We start from the raw sequence: 21,536 nt of genomic DNA on the forward strand, positions 1-21,536 counted from the left end.
TGCCCCGTGTTTCCGGCGAGCCATCAGGCTTGCCGGAAACAGAAGTTATGAAGCAGAGGTCTAAAGACTGCTGCTCCATAACTTGTCCACCTGCTCTGAGGCGGCGGACAGAAATCAGCAGGGGTCGGCATTACACCAGCAGTTCACAAGAATGTATGTTGTCGGCATTTATCGATGTGCGGCGGACATGATACACTACATCTTATCATGTCCATCAGCACTATAATAAATAGACCCCTTTATGTTATCTGTGTTTGCAACAATGTATGAGAAAGAGAGAGAGATAGACAGGAATATTATTAAGGAAATACAAGCAAAGGCATACCTAAACTAATTATTTAAGCATAGTCATCTAATATTATCTGGTTAATCAGGGTTCTTCAAACTTTTTTCCCCAAGACCCAGTGCCATGATGCTGCATACATTCGCTACCCTATTTGTATACTTGGTCTGCAAATTTATGAAGTAATATACAAGATAGCTGCAATGTTTATTAAAGTGACTAAAATGTGTGCAAACCTTATTCCTTATTGAAGACAAATTTGAAAGCGTTGTAATAGGTCATACACACACACACACACACTCATACAACACACATGAGGAATACACTCTCATACAACACACACTCTCATATAACCCAGACACACATACACACTCATATAACACACACACACTCTCATATAACACAGACACACATACACACTCATATAACACACACACTCTCATATAACACAGACACACATACACACTCATATAACACACACACTCTCATATAACACAGACACACATACAAACTCATATAACACACACATACTCATATAACACAGACACACATACACACTCATATAATACACACACTCTCATATAACACAGACACACATACAAACTCATATAATACATGCACCACACATACACTGCTTCAACACACACTACACACTATCCTACAACACACACACACAAGTCACAACACAGTAAACATGCGGGTAGATTACTAGTTTTGAGATAACAGGAGTGCGGTGCTAACGAGCAGTTTATGCTCACAGCTCAATAGGATTGAGCTGGCATTCTATTGGCTGTTCCAATCAGCCAATAGGATTTTTCCTACCTTAATTCCTATTGGCTGATAGAATCCTGCCCGTCTGGAGCACCACTTCTGCCCGTCTGGAGGACCACTTCTGTCTGATTCGTTGAGGACTTTGGCCCGGTTGGGTGAAGACGTCTCCCGGTAAGATGATCTTCAAGGGGTTAGTGTTTTAATGTTGGGAGGGATTTGTAATTTTTTTACAGGTAAAAGAGCTGATTACTTTGGGGCAATGCCCCGCAAAAAGGCCCTTTTAAGGGCTATTTGTAATTTAGTGTAGGGTAGGGCTTTTTTTATTTTGGGGGGCTTTTTTATTTTGTTAGGGGGATTAGATTAGGTGTAATTAGTTTAAAATTCTTGTAATTTGTTTATTATTTTCTGTAATTTAGTGGGGGTTTTTTGTACTTTAGATAATTTTATTTAATTGTATTTAATTTATTTAATTTATTTAATTATAGTGTAGTGTAAGGTGTAATTGTAACTTAGGTTAGGTTTTATTTTACAGGTACTTTTGTATTTATTTTAACTAGGTAGTTATTAAATAGTTAATAACTATTAAATAACTATTCTACCTAGTTAAAAAAATACAAACTTGCCTGTAAAATAAAAATAAACCATAAGCTAGCTACAATGTAACTATTAGTTATATTGTAGCTATCTTAGGGTTTATTTTATAGGTAAGTATTTAGTTTTAAATAGGAATAATTTAGGTAATAATAGTAATTTTATTTCAATTTATTTAAATTATATTTAAGTTAGGGGTGCTAGGGTTAGGGTTAGACTTAGATTTAGGGGTTAATAAATTTAATATAGTAGCAGCGATGTTGTGGGCAGCAGATTAGGGATTAATAAATGTAGGTAGGTTCGGGCGATGTTAGGAACGCAGATTAGAGGTTAATAAAATGTAACTAGTGTTTGCGAGGCGGGAGTGCGGTGGTTTAGGGGTTAATATATTTATTGTAGTGGCGGCGATGTCCGGTTCAGCAGATTAAGGGTTAAAAAATTTGTTTTAGTGTTTGTGATGTGGGGGGCCTCGGTTTAGGGGTTAATAGGTAGTTTATGGGTGTTAGTGTACTTTTTAGCACTTTAGTTAAGCGTTTTATGCTACGGCGCTGTAGTGTAAATCTCTTAACTACTGAATTTAAAATGTGGTATCAGTCTTGACAGGAGATGGTCTACCGCTCACTTTTTGTCAGACTCGTAATATCGGCGCTATGCAAGTCCCATTGAAAAAATAGTATACGCAATTGACGTAAGTGGATTTGCGGTATTTCCAAGTCTGGCCAAAAAAGTGAGCGGTGAGCCTGTACCTTCAAGACTCGTAATACCAGCGGGCGTTAAAAAGCAGCGTTGGGACCGGCCAACGCTGCTTTTTAACCCTAACGCAAAACTCGTAATCTAGCCGTATTATAGTAGTATTCTTAGTTGAAATCTAAACCTAGGGGGTTAATATGCTAATTTTTTAGACGTTGAAGGCTGCCTCTAATCTGACAGTTTTTCACCACTTTCCTAGGAGTGAGCACTGACTGGCTAAAATGCAAGTCTGTCAAAATAACTGAAATAAGGGGGAATTTTGCAGGGGCTTAGAAACAAGGTAATCACAGAGGTAAAAAGTAGATTAATATAACTGTGTTGGTTATTCAAAACTGGGGAATGGGTAATAAAGGGATTATCTATCTTTTAAACAACAGAATTCTGGTGTTGACTGTCCCTGGTGTTGTTGTTTACATGTGTATGAATGAATGCATTTTTATTACCAAAGCTAAGGCAAAATTGCTGACATGAGAGTAAAAATATTTGCTTTATTTTTCTTATAAATTATCATCCTGATTTCCACTAGAGGTCTCCAGTACATATTAAACTCTTTTAGTATACTCCAAAATGAGCAAACATTTTTTTTTTCTTCTGCTGGAATTACTAAAATGTCTCTAATGCAACATTGTCTTGAAATGCTACTGTTATAATCTTACACTTCATGGATTTGGGTAAAACTATAATTAATTATGCAAGTAAATGAAAGTCTGATATTTCAAACTGTTTCTTAATATTTAAAGGCATATTTAAGGATCTTGGTACTGTAATAGATTTGCAGGGTTTCATGATTTATAGCACTCCAGGAAAACATCCTTTGAAAAGCATGTTGGGTACAGATGTAAATGAGTTTCTTACTTGATTATTTCAAACAATCACTGTGGAGTATATTGACGCAAACTATAAACTTTAAGAATCAAAAAATATTTTTTCTTTGCTGACTCTAAAAACTGCATTTTAAAATGTATAATTTTTGTTCTGTAAAACTTATGTATCTGTACTGAAAAAAATACATTGAATTTAACCATCAAAAAACTGTGGTAGTTCTGCATATCAGTGAATCAAAAGACAGCAGCACCGCTAGGTATACATCAATAACCTTTTATTAGTGAGACATCACATAGAACAACAATGACGTTTCGATCACCAACTTACCTTAATCATGTTAGCCCCATTGATTCCTATGGGGAAACAAAATTTATGTTTACACCTAACACCCTAACATGAACCCCGAGTCTAAACACCCCTAATCTTATACTTCTTAACCCCTAATCTGCCACCCCCGACATCGCCGACATCTACATTATACTTATTAACCTCTAATCTGCTGCTCCGGACATCGCTGCCACTATAATAAACATATTAACCCCTACACTAGTAATTATTAACCCCTAATCTGCCGCTCCTAACATCGCCGCCACCTACCTATATTTATTAACCCCTAATCTGCCGCCCCCCAATGTCGCCGCCACTATACTAAATTTATTAACCCCTAAACCTAAGTCTAACCCTAACCCTAACACCCCCTAACTTAAATATAATTAAAATTAATCTAAATAAAACCTACTATTAATAACTAAATAATTCCTATTTAAAACTAAATACTTACCTGTAAAATAAACCCTAACTAGCTACAATATAACTAATTATTACATTGTATCTATCTTAGGGTTTATTTTTTTTTACAGGCAAGTTTGTATTTATTTTAACTAGGTAGACTAGTTATTAACTAGTTATTAACTATTTACTAACTACCTAGCTAAAATAAATACAAATTTACCTGTAAAATAAAACCTAACCTGAGTTACACTAACACCTAACCTTACACTACAATTAAATAAATGATCTAAATTAAATACAATTACCTAAATTTAAAAACCCCCCACTAAATTGCAAAAAATAAAAAAATAAATTATCAGATATTTAAACTAATTACACCTAATGTAAAAGCCCAATCAAAATAAAAAAGCTCCCCCAAAATAAAAAAATAATAATCCTAGCCTACAATAAACTACCAATAGCCATTAAAAGGGCCTTTGCGGGGCATTGCCCCAAAGAAATCAGCTCTTTTACCTGTAAAAAAAAATACAAACACCCCCCAAACAGTAAAACCCACCACCCACACAACCAACCCCCCAAATAAAATCCTAACTAAAAAATCCTAAGCTCCCCATTGCCCTGAAAAGGGCATTTGGATGGGAATTGCCCTTAAAAGGGCACTTAGCTCTTTTTCTATTGCACAAACCCTAATCTAAAACTAAAACCCACCCAACAAACCCTTAAAAAACCTAAAACTAACCCCCAAAGATCCACTTCAGTTCAGTCTGCCTTTGCTCTTGCATTGTCTCTGAATTCTCTGTGAGTTCTTCCTGTGTTCCTGATTCTGTGTATACCTGGCTTTTTAGATGTCCCTTCTGTTTTCTGATCCCTGACTTGTTCCTGACTCTGCTGATCTTTTTGTTCCTGACCCTGGCTCATCTGACTACTCGCTTTGGCTCCTGACCCAGCTCATCTGATACCTGCTCTGGCTTTGACTCCTGGCTTGTCATTAGGCTTTTGGATTCTTGATTATGTTTTGTTATTTTTATTAAGGTGTTAGTAATTTTGCAATTCATGTCTCTGCCGGATGCCTGGCATCCTGACATTGTGTAAGTGAGAGGGTAAAAGTTGTAATGCTCATTCACCTAATGATGGCCAATACTTGTAGAAGTATATTGGTCATTTAAAGTGCTTTGTACTGGTTTCATGTGGTTTCAAATTTAAGGTCATCCTAAAATATAAGAAAACATAATTTATGTAAGAACTTAACTGATAAATTCATTTCTTTCATATTGGCAAGAGTCCATGAGCTAGTGACATATGGGATATACAATCCTACAAGGAGGGGCAAAGTTTCCCAAACCTTAAAATGCCTATAAATACACCCCTCACCACACCCACAATTAAGTTTAACGAATAGCCAAGCAGTGGGGTGATAAAGAAAGGAGTAGAAAGCATCAAGAAAGGAAATTTGGAAATAACTGTGCTTTATACAAAAAATCATAACCACCATAAAAAGGGTGGGCCTCATGGACTCTTGCCAATATGAAAGAAATTAATTTATCAGGTAAGTTCTTACAAAAATTATGTTTTCTTTCATGTAATTGGCAAGAGTCCATGAGCTAGTGACATATGGGATATCAATACCCAAGATGTGGATCTCCACTCAAGAGTCACTAGAGAGGGAGGGAATAAAAATAAAAACAGCCATATTCTGCTGAAAACATTAATCCACAACCCAAAATTTTTAAAGAAAAAACTTAAATCAAAAGCAGAAGAATCAAACTGAAACATCTGCATGAAGAACTTTTCTACCAAAAACTGCTTCCGAAGAAGCAAATACATCAAAACGGTAGAATTTAGTAAATGTGTGCAAAGAGGACCAAGTTGCCGCTTTGCAAATCTGATCAACTGAAGCTTCATTCTTAAAAGCCCACGAAGTGGAGACTGATCTAGTAGAATGAGCTGTAATTCTCTGAGGCGGGGCCTGACCCAACTCCAAATAAGCTTGATGAATCAAAAGTTTCAACCAAGAAGCCAAGGAAATAGCAGAAGCCTTCTGACCTTTCCTAGGACCAGAACATAAAACAAATAGACTGGAAATCTTCCTGAAATCTTTAGTAGCTTCCACATAATATTTCAAAGCTCTTACCACAACCAAAGAATGTAAGGATCTTTCCAAAGAATTCTTAGGATTAGGACACAAGGAAGGGACAACAATTTCTCTACTAATGTTGTTAGAATTCACAACCTTAGGTAAAAATTGAAAAGAAGTCCACAAAACTGTATTATCCTGATGAAAAATCAGAAAAGGAGACTAACAAGAAAGAGCAGATAACTCAGAAACTCTTCTAGCAGAAGAGATGGCCAAAAGGAACAACACTTTCCAAGTAAGTAGTTTAATGTCCAAAGAATGCATAGGTTCAAATGGAGGAGTCTGTAAAGCCTTCAGAACCAAATTAAGACTCCAAGGAGGAGAAATTGGTTTAATAACAGGCTTAGGGCTCCATGTACTAAGCAGTCAGCGAGCTACCCACAACAAATCTCGCGTCAAAACTCGCAAACTGATATGTACAAAGTGGTCAACAATGTTCAAACTCGCATCTTTAAAATTGCGAGCGTACTTATCCGCCAAACCTCGCTACCTCTCCATTTTTCACTGTAATTAGACACTTTTGACCACCAACTCACCAAAAACAAATGTACTAAAAAATCTATTTGTCAGCTTGCGACAATTTCCGCTCCCACCTCGTTATTTTTGCCTCGCCACCTTTTAGGTGGCGGGCAAGGTACAAAACAATAGGAAAGTCACTCTAGATGCCAGTCTAGACATATATAAAAGGCAGTAATATCAGCATTGTACTTACAGCATAACTAGCGTCTAATTTGTCTCTCATTTCCATGTACATAAATTGTGCCCAATTTGTCGACTGTAATTAAAGAGTAATCTATATTTTAAATTTGTATTGTATAGTTATCAATCTTTATAATTATTTTTATATTAATATTTATATATTATCAGATCCAGATGAAGCCATATCCAAATTGTAAATAAATATTACAAAAATAACGCTCTGTAATCACTCTTCAAAAAATTTTGAACAATAATAAAGTTGTTTAGATAAGTTGAACTTTTATAGGAGCAAAATTCTATTCCCGCGACTACTATGATGTTTATGACACCTTGCATGTCACGTGTTAAGAATTGGCCAGACAATTCAACTGAAAGTTAAGTACATCAGCTTAGTCGCGGTGAGCGAGGCTTAAAATTTATCAATAATCCGCCACTGCTAGCGGCGGGCTAGACGTGTCTATTTATTGGGGGATTATTAGTACATAGCGACAGTGGACACCATTTCGCCCGCGGCGAGTAACGGCGAGTTTATCCGCATCTACAATGATGGATGAATTGACGGCTTAGTACATGGAGCCCTTAATACGAACTAAAGCCTGTACAAAACAGTGTATATCAGGAAGTATAGCAATCTTTCTGTGAAATAAAACAGAAAGAGCGGAGATTTGTCCTTTCAAGGAACTTGCAGACAAACCCTTATTTAAACCATCCTGAAGAAACTGTACAATTCTAGGAATTCTAAAAGAATGGCAGGAGAATTTATGAGAAGAACACCATGAAATGTAAGTCTTCCAAACTCTATAATAAATCTTTCTAGAGACAGATTTACGAGCTTGTAACATAGTATTAATCACTGAGTCAGAGAAACCTCTATGACTTAGTACTAAGCGTTCAATTTCCATACCTTCAAATTTAATGATTTGAGATCCTGATGGAAAAACGGACCTTGAGATAGTAGGTCTGGCCGTAACGGAAGTGGCCAAGGCGGGCAACTGGACATCCAAACCAGATCCGCATACCAAAACCTGTGTGGCCATGCTGGAGCTACCAGCAACACAAATGATTGTTCCATGATGATTTTGGAGATCACTCTTGGAAGGAGAACTAGAGGCGGAAAAATGTAAGCAGGATGATGACACCAAGGAAGTGTCAGCACATCCACTGCTTACGCCTGAAGATCCCTGGACCTGGACAGGTATCTGGGAAGTTTCTTGTTTAGATGAGAGGCCATGAGATCTATCTCTGGAAGACCCCACATCTGAACAATCTGAGAAAACACATCTGGATGGAGAGACCACTCCCCTGGATGTAAAGTCTGGCGGCTGAGATAATCCGCCTCCCAATTGTCTACACCTGGGATATGTACTGCAGAGATTAGACAGGAGCTGGATTCTGCCCAAGTAAGTATCCGAGATACTTCTTTCATAGCTTGGGGACTGTGAGTCCCACCCTGATGATTGACATATGCCACTGTTGTGATATTGTCTGCCTGAAAACAAATGAACAGTTCTCTCTTTAACAGAGGCCAAATTTGAAGAGCTCTGAGAATTGCACGGAGTTCTAAAATATTTATTGGTAATATCGCCTCTTGAGATTTCCAAACCCATTGTGCTGTCAGAGATCCACAAACAGCTCCCCAACCTGAAAGACTTGCATCTGTTGTGATCACAGTCCAGGTTGGCCAAACAAAAGAAGCCCCTTGAACTAAACAATGGTGATCTATACACCATGTCAGAGAGTGTCGTACATTGGGATTTAAGGATATTAATTGTGATATCTTTGTATAATCCCTGCACCATTGATTCAGCATACAAAGCTGTAGAGGTCTCATGTGAAAATGAGCAAAGGGGATTGCGTCTGATGCTGCAGTCATGAGACCTAAAACTTCCATGCACATAGCCACTGAAGGGAATGACTGAGACTGAAGGTGCCGGCAGGCTGCAACCAATTTTAAATGTCTCTTGTCTGTTAGAGACAGAGTCATGGACACTGAATCTATCTGGAAACCTAAAAAGGTGACCCTTGTCTGAGGAATCAAGAAACTTTTTTGGTAAATTGATCCTCCAACCATGTTTCCGAAGAAACAACACTAGTTGATTTGTGTGAGATTCTGCAGTACGTAAAGATTGAGCTAGTACCAAGATTTCGTCCAAATAAGGAAACACCACAATACCCTGTTCTTTGATTACAGAGAGTAGGGCACCCTGAACCTTTGAATAGATTCTTGGCGCTGTTGCTAGGCCAAATGGAAGAACAACAAATTGGTAATGCTTGTTTAGAAAAGAGAATCTCAGAAACTGATAATGTTCTGGATGAATTGGAATATGAAGGTATGCATCCTGCAAGTCTATTGTGGACATATAATGTCCTCGCTGAACAAAAGGCAGAATAGTCCTTATAGTCACCATCTTGAAAGTTGGTACCCTTACATAACGATTCAAAATTTTCAGATCCAGAACTGGTCTGAATACATTTTCCTTCTTTGGGACAATGAATAGATTTGAATAAAACCCCAAACCTTGTTCCTGAAGAGGAACTGGCATGATTACCCCTGAAGACTCCAGGTCTGAAACACACTTCAGGAAAGCCTGAGCTTTTACTGGATTTGCTGGGATACTTGAGAGAAAAAAATCTTCTCACAGGAGGTCTTACTCTGAATCCTATTTGCTACTCTTGAGAGACAATGCTCTGAATCCATTGATTTTGGACAGATTTTATCCAAATATCCTTGAAAAACCTTAATCTGCCCCCTACCAGCTGAGCTGGAATGAGGGCCGCACCTTCATGCGGACTTAGGGGCTGACTTTGGTTTCCTAAATGGCTTGGATTTATTCCAATTTGAGGAAGGCTTCCAATTGGAAGCTGAATCCTTGGGAGGAGGATTAAGTTTTTGTTCCTTATTGTGACGAAAGGAATGAAAACGGTTTGAAGCCTTAGATTTACCCTTAGATTTTTTATCCTGAGTCAGAAAAACTCCCTTTCCCCCAGTGATAGTTGAAATAATGGAATCCAACTGAGATCCAAATACATTATTACCTTGGAAAGAAAGAGATTGTAATCTAGATTTAGATGTCATATCAGCATTCCAAGATTTAAGCCACAAAGCTCTTCTAGCTAATATATCTAAAGACATGGATCTAACATCAAAAATGGCATCACAAATAAAATGATTAGCATATTGCAGTAAGCGAATTATGCTAGATAAGTCAGAATCCAAATCCTGTTGTGCTAAATTCTCCAACCACAAAGTTGATGCAGTTGCAACATCAGCCAAAGAAATTGCAGGTCTAAGAAGAAGACCTGAATATAAATAGGCCTTCCTTAGATAAGATTCAAGCTTCCTATCTAAAGGATCCTTAAAGGAAGTACTATCTTCCATAGAAATAGTGGTACGTTTAGCAAGAGTAGAAATAGCCCCATCAACTTTGGTGATTTTTTCCCAAAACTCTATAGATTTTGCTGGTAAAGGATACAATTTTTTAAACCTTGAAGAAGGAATAAAAGACGTACCTGGCTTATTCCATTCCTTAGAAATCATATCAGAAATAGCCTCAGGAATAGGAAAGAGGACTGGTTACCTCAATATCCAAAGTAATTAACACTTCTTTTAATAAAGAATGCATATACTCTATTTTAAATAAATAACTAGATTTGTCAGTGTCAATGTCTGAGGAAGGATCTTCTGTATCAGATAGATCCTCATCAGAAGAGGATAAATTATTATGTTGTTGGTCATTTGAAATTTCATCAACTAAATGAGAAGTTTTAAAAGACCTTTTATGTTTATTAGAAGGTGGAAATGCAGACAAAGCCTTCAAGATAGAATCAGAAACAAATTATTTAAAATTTACAGGTATATCATGCACATTAGAAGTTGAAGGAACTGCAACTGGCAATGTACTATTACTAATGGTTACACTATCTGCATATAAAAGTTTATCATGACAACAACTATTACAAAGGACATTTGGCGAAATAATTTCAACAATTTTACAACAAATACACTTAGCTTTGGTAGAACCGATGTCAGGCAGCAATGTTCCAGCAGAAACTTCTGAGGCAGGATCAGATTGAGACATCTTGCAAAATGTAAGAGAAAAAACAACATATAAAGCAAAATTACCTATTTCCTTATATGACAGTTTCAGGAATGGGAAAAAATGCAAATAGCATAGGCCTCTGAAAGAGAAAAAAAACAAGAGGCAAACATCAATGGGGTATTGAAATAATGAAACAGTTTGGCGCCAAGTATGACACACAATGTAATGTAAACTTTTTTGGCGCCAAAAATAACCGGAAATGACACACTTGCATCACTAATGACGCAACCATGTGAAAGGTCTCGGTGTCAAGTATGACACTGGAAATGACGAAGTTGCGTCATAGACGTATTTTTTCGCACCAAAAATATTTTCGCGCCAAGAATGACGCAATAAAGTTCAGCATTTGATGCACCCATGGGTCTAATGCTGCCCGCAATTTGCAAGAAGTAGTCAATTGAAAAAAGACTAAACCCCAGGTAAGAAAGAAATTTCTTTAAAAGATGTTAATATTTCACAAATATGAAACTGACAGTCTGCAGAAGGAAATACATGAACCTGACTCAAGGCAAATATAAGTACAATACATATATTTAGAACTTTATATAAATGCATAAAGTGCCAAACCATAGCTGAGGTGTCTTAAATAATAAAAAACATACTTACCAAAAGACACCCATCCACATATAGCAGATAGCCAAACCAGTACTGAAACAGTTATCAGTAGAGGTAATGGTAAATTGAGAGTATATCGTCGATCTGAAAAGGGAGGTAGGAGCTGAATCTCTACGACCGATAACAGAAAACCTATGAAATAGACCCCCGTTAGGGAAATCATCGTATTCAATAAGTGATACTCCCTTCACGTCCTTCACACACTCGTTGTACTCTGAGAGGAATCGGGCTTCAACAATGCTGAGAAGCGCATATCAACGTAGAAATCTTAGCACAAACTTACTTCACCACCTCCATAGGAGGCAAAGTTTGTAAAACTGAATTGTGGGTGTGGTGAGGGGTGTATTTATAGGCATTTTAAAGTTTGGGAAACTTTGCCCCTCCTGGTAGGATTGTATATCCCTTATGTCACTAGCTCATGGACTCTTGCCAATTACATGAAAGAAAATTCATGTTTGCATTGTATTAATCCCTCATTAAAACCTTTCCACAGGGATATTTATCTATTTTAACAGCACTGATCATTTGGGAATCCATATTGGCCTGTTGTGTAAAGAATATTTTGCCACTTTGCACAACTTTTTTTTTCTAGTGGTTTAGGAAAAAGTTTAAAATACAGATTGTTACTGCAATTAAAGAATACTTAAAACAAGCTCCAAATTATAAGACATTTTTAATTGCACATATCATAAACTTATATTATCATTAATTAAAAACAATTATATGTCAGTAATTTATTAAGCAACATGAAACACAATCACCTAGATTACAAGTTTTGCTTTAGAGGCTATGCGGTGCTAACGAGCAGTTTATGATCACCGCTCACTTACAGACAGCGCTGGTATTACGGGTTTTTACAAACCCGGCGTTAACAGACAAAAAGTGAGCGTTGAGCAAAATTTTGCTTATTACCGCACTCCAATATCAGCGCTGCTTACGTTAGAGGTGAGCGGGTTGTGCGTGCTCATGCACGATTTCCCCATAGGGATCAACGGGGAGAGCCGGCTGAAAAAAAGTCTAACACCTGCAAAAAAGCAGCGTAAAACTCAGTAACGCAGCCCCATTGATTCCTATGGGGAAATACATTTTATGTCTACACCTAACACCCTAACATGAACCCCAAGTCTAAACACCCCTAATATTACGCTTATTAAGCCTTAATCCGCCATCTACATTATACTTATTAACCCCTAATCTGCCGCCCCCAACGTCGTCGCCACTATTCTAAATTTATTAACCCCTAAACCTAAGTATAACCCTAACCCCCTAACTTAAATATAATTTAAATCCCCCTAACAAAATAAAAAAGCCCCCCAAAATAGCCCTACCCTACACTAAATTACAAATAGCCCTTAAAAGGGCCTTTTTGCAAGGCATTGCCGCAAAGTAATCAGCTCTTTTACCTGTAAAAAAAATTACAAACACCCCTCAACATTAAAACCCACCACCCACACAACCAACCCGGTGTAATTAGGTGTAAGGAGGTGTAATTAGTTTAAAAATCTTGTCATTTGTTTATTATTTTCTGTAATTTAGTGGGGGTTTTTTTTTTTGTACTTTAGATAATTTAATTTAATTGTATTTAATTGTATTGAATTTAGGGAAATAATGTAATTATAGTGTAGTGTTATGTGTTAGTGTAACTTAGGTTAGGTTTTATTTTACAGGTCAATTTGTCTTTATTATAGCTAGGTAGTTTATTAAATAGTTAATAACTATTTAGTAACTATTCTACCTAGTTAAAATAAATACAAACTTGCCTGTAAAATAAAAATAAACCCTAAGCTAGCTACAATGTAACTATTAGTTATATTGTAGCTATTATAGGGTTTATTTTGCAGGTAAGTATTTTGTTTTGAATAGGAATAATTTAGTTAATGCTAGTAATGTTTATTTAGATTTCTTTTAATTATATTTAAAGTGATGGTCAATTTTCATCAATGAGTTCCCGGTTTTAAAAATACTTTTAAAAACAGGGGCACTTTCATTGATGAAAATTAACATTGCACTGGATTTGAAGAAATACTTACCTTTTACTCCTTCAAAGCCGGATCGACGATCCCCCTCCTTCTTCTTCCTGCTGTAGACCACAGCAATGACGAAACTGGCTTCCTCCAATCACAGTCGGGCATCACGAGCTGGACGCTCTGGGATGCAAGCCATGATTGGAGGAAGCCGGTTTTCGTCATTTCTGACGTCAGTACAGAGCAACTGAGGCTGAGATCGGCGATCCGGTTTTGAAGGAGTAAAAGGTAAGTATTTCTTCAAATCCAGTGCAATGTTAATTTTCATCAATGAAAGTACCCCTGTTTTTAAAATTATTTTTAAAAACCGTGCACTCATTGATGAAAATTGACCTTCACTTTAAGTTAGGGGGGGTTAGGGTTAGAGTTCGACTTAGATTTAGAGGTTAATAACTTTAGTATAGTGGCCGCGACATTGGGAGCGGCAGATTAGGGGTTAATAAATGTAGGTAGGTGTTGGCGATGTTAGGGACGGCAGATTAGGGGTAAATAATATTTAACTAATGTTTGCGAGGCGGGAGTGCAGCGGTTTAGGGGTTATTATATTTATTTTAGTGGCGGCGATGTCCAGTTCTGCAGATTAGGGGTTAACATTTTTCTTTTAAATACTGTTGAGTCTTCTAGTTAGTGGCTCTTTGCTAGAAACCATATTTTCCCTGCTTAAGCCAAAAACATGAACAGGTCTTAAGAGGTGTCACTCAACAGCCATACGCTGAATCTACTTACACAGGGGACGCAACTATTGATGTTCCTTGCCAAATTGACGAACAGTACTGTGAACCCAGTGGGTCCTTAGCAGGTTCTGAGGCTGTGACTATGAAACTTTTAATGTCTTTGTGACATACCCTAGCTCAAATTTACTCATGGCGTTAATAGAGGATAACTTTACTAGTAATGTATTTGAAAGCTTAGAGACCCAATAGTAATTACAAACCTGACATGCTAACTGGCTCCGCCCTCCACCCCTCCCCCCTTACTCTATTTTGAGCGGCTCTAGCCCGCTGCTTCCCCCCCCCCATAAAACTATAAAGCTAACCCCCCCCGGCCCTAATTTTACCTGAATAGATACTCTAATTTACTTTCTATATGGCACAGAGAGGACCATTTTTGTTTTTACTACCTTTATTATAAAACTGAAGATTGCCCAAATCTTATAATAACGCTTGAGATATATGGATACATAATGCCCTTTCTACATGTTTTTTTTCTGCAATATTTATCTAACAATACAGTATATGCACTTTTTTGTAAATGTTTTGGGGCATACCCTTTATGTTGTATTTGTTTATGACTTCAATAAAAATTGTTTAAAAAAAAAAATATATATATATATTTTAGTGTTTGTGATGCGGGAAGGCTTCGGTTTAGGGGTTAATAGGTAGTTTATGGGTGTTAATGTACTTTTTAGCACTTTAGTTATGAGTTTTATGCCACAGCGTTGTAGTGTAAAACTCTTAACTACTGACTTTAAAATGCGATACCAGTCACACCTGTACCTGCAAGACTTGTAATACCAGCGGGCGTTAAAAAGCAGCATTGGGACCGGCCAACGCTAAACTCGTAATGTTTTTCTTTCATTATTCAGATACAACATACCATGCACATCATATAAATGTATGCAACTTTGCTTTTGACCTCTCATGATTATCTCACCTAACCAAGGAATTTTACAGTTAAACCATTTATTGTTTGGGGTTTAGAGGAACATGAATCTCAAAATTTGTAAATCATACCATTTTAAACCACTTTTCACTTTACTTCTGTTTTCTTAATAGCTTCGTTCTCTAGGTATTCTTGGTTGAAGGAGCAGTAATGCACTAAGGGAGCTATCCGAAAACCAGATGGCTATATGTGCATCCACCAACCAGCAGCTTCTGAGCCCTCTTAGCTATCCCTTTCAACAAATGATACAAAGAGAACAAAACAAATTAGATAATAGAAATAATTTGGGAAGTTGTTTAAAATAATAGACTCCGTGTGAACCATGTCCCTTGAAACCCCAAACAATAAAAAATAATGATTTAACTGCAAAATTCCTTGATTAGATTTGAGACCAAAAGCAAAACTAAATATATTTATATGATGAGCACCGTATTCTATATCTGAATAATGAATGAAAAAAATTGGGTTTCATGTCCCTTTAAGGTTAAAAACCTGTGTGTGATGCAATGTTCCTTGTCAGAATACTCAGACAGACACTGCATTACTTCCTGATTCTACACTGCTTTTTACATGTGAAAATAATGAAAGACTTAAAAGCACTAAGGTGCCAAATAGGACATTTTGATATCTAATACTTTTCCTAGACAATGTTTTTACAATGTGTTTCTTGAATGTATTTGGTCCTTGTTCCTCTGACCAAGTCCTGTCAAGTTGATGACCTGGTCTATTCCTGACTATGTGTATTGACAAGTCCTGTATCATAGTCTTTAGTTGCTGACCTGGCACATTCCTGACTATAAAGATTGCTAAATTCTGCAGGAGGCAGAAGTGAAAAGGAAGTGACACAATAAGAAACTACTGCTCTTTGAGGCCTATAGCTGCTAGCTTTAGCTTGCTGAGAAAGGTACACAATCCATAAGTAGGGATGGGCGAATGTGTTTATATTTGAATTCGAATGTTAGAATGAATGTTATTCTAGAAATTCGATTTACATAATAGAATGTTGATAAGAACGAATATTCTTAAAAATTCGATTTTCGAATGTTATTTAGTTTTTGAATGTCACATTCGAATTTGAATGTCACATTCAAATTCGAATGTCACTTTCAAATTCGAATATTACATTTATAAAACACAATTGTAGACTAGAAACACTATTTCGAATTTGAATGTCACATTTGAATCGAATATCACATTCGATTTCGAATATTACATTTAAAAAACCACAGTATTAGACTAGAAATACTATTTTGAATTCAAATGTGACATTCGAATTTGAATATTATATTTAAAACACAGTATTAGACTAGAAATACTATTTCAAATTCGAATGTGACATTCGAATGTAACATTCGAATTCGATTATTACATTTATTAAACACAGTTGTAGACTAGAAATACTATTTTGAATTTGAATGTCACATTCAAATTTGAATATTACATTTCAAAATTGAATCAATACATAGCTAAACATTCTATTATTCTAACTAATATTTTCAAATTTTATTGAAAAATTCAAAATCGAAAATTCGAAAATAGAATGTTAGAATGTTATATAAACATTCTAAATTCGATTTGAATGAATGGATATATAAAAAATCATTTTAAATTTCGAATTTTTAGAAATATTCACCCATCAATTTCCATAAGGCTGAAATGCATCGTCCTTTAATATACTTGTCCTGACTCAAATGCAAAAAATTGTCCTAGATTAAAAGTGGTGTAAAAAAATGCAAGTGGACTGGAACATTAATATTGTTCATTCACAATATATCGTACATCAATAATGCTATTACAAGAGCATTGTTAATATTTATTTTGTGAGCAGATATATGGTGCTCACTACAGTTCTCATGTCAGATTAATCTGGTATGCAATTTCTCTTAGGTAATAGATTCCTATGGGGATTATTTATGAAGCTCTATACACAGCTTTTGAGGCTTACACTCATAATTGGTTGCAAGAGAGCATAGGAGCTCTTGCACAATTTTAAATTTTGCCATGCGATGCTGCGTCTCAAGAGGTGATTGCAGTAAGACAGGTTCTCTGCTTGAGAACATGGGGCAGATTTATCAATATCTGTCAGACATGATATGCTGTAGCTTATCATGTCTGACAGACATCGCTGAATGCCGACAGCATACACTGTCGGCATTTAACATTGCACAAGCAATTCTGGTGAACTGCTTGTGCAATGCCGCCCCCTGCAGATTTGCGGTCACTAGCATGGGGTGTCAATCAACCCAATCTTAAGACCGCTGCTTCTTAACTTCCGCTTCAGGTGGAACTGAAGCGGAGTGGGTAGGAAGCAGTATCTGCTGCTTCATAAATTGTCCCACAAGTATTCAAAAATGTTGAATAAGAATGGATTTCGCACAAGGTAGAATTTTATCAGACAACATGCAATGTAAGCATAGTAAGCACGCTACTACTGCTTTGTGCTATTCATTAAAAGTATAATGTGTGCTAAATGTGTACTAGGAATAGTAAAATGCTTCGGTCTAACCTCTTAACTAACAATTGGTATAGAAGGGAATATTTTCTTAGCGATTGAAGAAAAGATTTCAAAATCTCCAATAGCAAAACATTTCCATACACATGAGAGTGGAATAAATAACTTTTCATTAATAGGGATTAAACATATACAGAAGAAACCACTAGGGGTGACTAAAACAGCACTTTATAGAGAGGTTTTTATTTTTGCACTTTATAAATTAGATATACCAAAGGCATTAATCAAAGATATGATATTGATTTTGTTCTTTAAATGAGCATTAGTCCATTTCATCAGATGAATGTTGCAAGTTATTAAATTTCCTCCTCTCGATTTTAACAATGGGGTTGATTTATTACGCAGCAGATGCTGCATCGATGCCCCATCATTTCTGGTCCAGTTAAGAAGCAGCGGTTGTAAGACCATTAATAACTCTACCCCAATAAATACACTCAGTTTTACACAACTTTCTTTGAGAGGAGATGGTATATAACTCATACAGGTATATATGCATTTGTCCTATTTATTTTTTCTTCTCCTGCAACACCCACTTTTACAGTCTTCTCATCCTAAATACTTTGTCAATATATTTTGTAAAATTTTGTTTTGAATATAATATTTGTTTTTAAATTTAAATATATTTTATTTTGTGTATATATTGATAGAGTCTGACCAGAACTGGACATTAGAGTGTTTACTCTAAAAGGTGTGTGGCCTAAATAATTAAATACTTCTCAACAATGAGTGGTCACACCAAAACCTATTCACATTAAATGCCATCTTCTGGGGTCAGACTGGATCCCTGAGGAAGTGCGTCTATGGAACTGGAAACCCATCAGATCAGCTGTCTGTTTTGGCTTGGAGTATGGATATGGCTATGCACTTTTGTAAGTATCTTCAATAAATATTGGACTTTATAACTGCATAAACTCCTACCTGCATCTCTTTTTCTTGTTGTCTAATAACAATTTGTAGTGATCAATTGAGCGTTATCGAGTACAATAAAATCAGATGAGCATTAACAATTGCACTTCACTAATCTAGAGTTTTATTTTCTACCTCTTGTGAATAGTACACTTCTTGGTTACCCATTTCCTAAAGTGTTCTAAACCATATTGGTGTTTTGTTTTACCAGGTACCATATACTGGTTGGCTTTAATTTTCAGTAGCAACTACTGTAATATCTTAATGATTTATTGACATTTTGTGGATATTTCCTCAGAATCTCAATGTTTTAATATAATATTTGGAATACAATTTTGTGATACTCATTCTGTGATAGGTTTACCTAATTTAAAAAATCTTTATTAGTTTTGTATTTGTCTTTTCAATGTCTGGAGGGAAAATTATACTTAAGTTTGTTGTTTAGTTTAATAACATTTGAGCATTTTCATAACTGTTATTTATAAAGATTTGCAAACTGTTTCTTAAGTGCTGTTGGCCCCTGTTCTCGGACCCCTTTCTGTCTTTAGATCTCAAATTCTGACCCAGTAGGTTACTTACAACAAGCATTGGCAGCTTTTGTATTTTTTCTATTATTTTCTAACTACAAATATTGCCAAGCCCAGATTTAAAGTTTCTGGAATGCTCTAAGTCAATGAGTGTGTTATTTTCTTGTTGAGGTTGAATTAGTAAAGAAAAAGGTTATCAAAAATTTTTGCCTCTGTGTCTTATAAATATTCAGTCAAAAGGCTAGGATTATCTGTTACACTGACTGTTTCCTTTGCATTTGCTGTGTACATTTTCAGTACTGCAATTAGCTGACAGATCCCTTTTTATATGCCAATTTCAATGCCCCGCCCTCTGACTGACTGACTATTGCTTTGCAATACTGTATTGCTGAACCATGATCTCAGACCATGTGATCAAAAACAAAAACACCACTATGAAGCCTTAGAGCAACTGTGTTGTGTTTCAGGGACATCAAAGTAACTGTTTCCTTTCATATAAAAAGGGCTTTTAAAATGTTGTGCTGTATTCTTTTCTTGTTTTGTAAGTTTGTGTGAATTGTCACTACAGATTCCCTTCTTGTTAAGTAACAGCTGTGATTTAAAGGGACATGCAACACAAAAAGGTTTCTTTCATGATTCAGATACAGCATACAATTTTAGACAACTTTTCAACTTACTTCTTCTTTGTTGAAAAGAATACCTAGGTAGGCTCAGGAGTTGGAAGCTAGCTGCTGATTTGTGGTTGCTCATATATGTCTGTAGTCATTGTGTTCAGCTAGCTCCCAATAATGTATGGCTTCTCCTTCAATAAAGAAAATGAAGTAAAATGTATAATAAAAGTACATTTGAAACTGTATGCTCTTTTTGAAAGAAAAATGTTGGGTACCATTAACCTCTTTTTATGCCCTAGAGGCAGCAGACAAGTTTTGGAGCAGCGGTCTTTAGAAACAGGGGCATCTAGCTCAGTTCAGAGCTTGATAATTCAGCCCCTTAGTCTCAACAAATGCACTTGACATAAATGGCTAAAATGTATGCATCATTTGTTGTTCTTTATTGCGATCTCAAGTATTAAATTATGTTTTTGATTTTTTGTTGGATAATTTAAATAAAAACATTCTGGTTTTGCAGCTCTCTGGTCTGCTCCTATTTCTAATAAAGCCTGAATCACTTGAACTATAAAGCTGCATTGTATGCCTTGTGTCTCTATAGGTTGTTTGTTACCTAGAGACATATTGAAACATAATACATTTTATGCATGTTTCATTTTACTTGTATAGTAGACTATGTGCAAGATTATTTCTCATGCATAGCTCAGGGCAGCAGTAACAGGTACTGAAGATTACAGTGGTTGGTATAAAACTAAAGGGGAGACCTTGCCCCAAGTAAGACAGAGTCTAGTGGTGTATTAAACATCCAGACAAGTCAAAGTGTATTGATTAAACTACATAAAGACGGCAAGGGATTTCTGTGGGCCAGAACAATTAATTTAGTCAATGCTATTATTTATTCATACATAGCTACAGTGTGGAGGGCTGGCTGAAGAAAATCTGGTGTTTTTGAAACAATATATATGACTTCATTGAACATATTCACATTTTTCGTGATTTAATATAGTCACTGCTGTTCAGGCTTTGATTCATGCATAACAATTACATAGAGCTGCCCACACAGCTGTCTCTTAGAACACTGATGGAATCTCATCACTTCCTACTATAGAGGAAGACAATTCTATTCAAATCTCCTTCAAGTCCTTTATTATACTGTATCTGGACTAAATAACAGAAGCGAAAAGTAATTTATATTACAGAGATTCATTCCAACTAGATAATATGTCCGAAAACTGTGCCTGTATCCATAACACAGCGTCTAATTAATGTAATCTTATGTATATTAGCTTTTTATGGCTAGAGTCATTTTTTTATTTTCAAAGATACTGATATTTGCAGCTCTCTGTTGAAATAAAAGCCTTCTTGTGCTTTAATACATTCTTGTTATATGTTCTAAATGTAGAAAATTCCAAATTAAACTGTATCATAGAATTCTTTTATTTTTGTAATCTTGACTTTTACATATTGAATACTTGAATATATGCATTGGTGTGATCCCAAGAAAGTGGGAAGAATAAAGAAGAAAAACAAGTAAGTAGTACTATTACCTTAAAGGGGTACAAACTTTCCTTGTTGTATGTAAAACAAGGCATTTTAAAACACAACATTTTTTCCCCTATACTAATAAATAAATACATTTTAAAATCTCTCTACCTTTCTCATTTATGCTTTACATTGGCATCACTTTTCTCGAATAGTCTTAAATTCAGTCTCTTTCTGAAGAATGTTATCCCACCTGAATTTTTTCCTTCACCTATGCTTGGCACACTTTAAAGTGTATGTTACATACTCAAATTA

The sequence above is a fragment of the Bombina bombina genome, chromosome 1 (assembly GCF_027579735.1).
Source record: "Bombina bombina isolate aBomBom1 chromosome 1, aBomBom1.pri, whole genome shotgun sequence".
Lineage (NCBI taxonomy): Eukaryota > Metazoa > Chordata > Amphibia > Anura > Bombinatoridae > Bombina > Bombina bombina.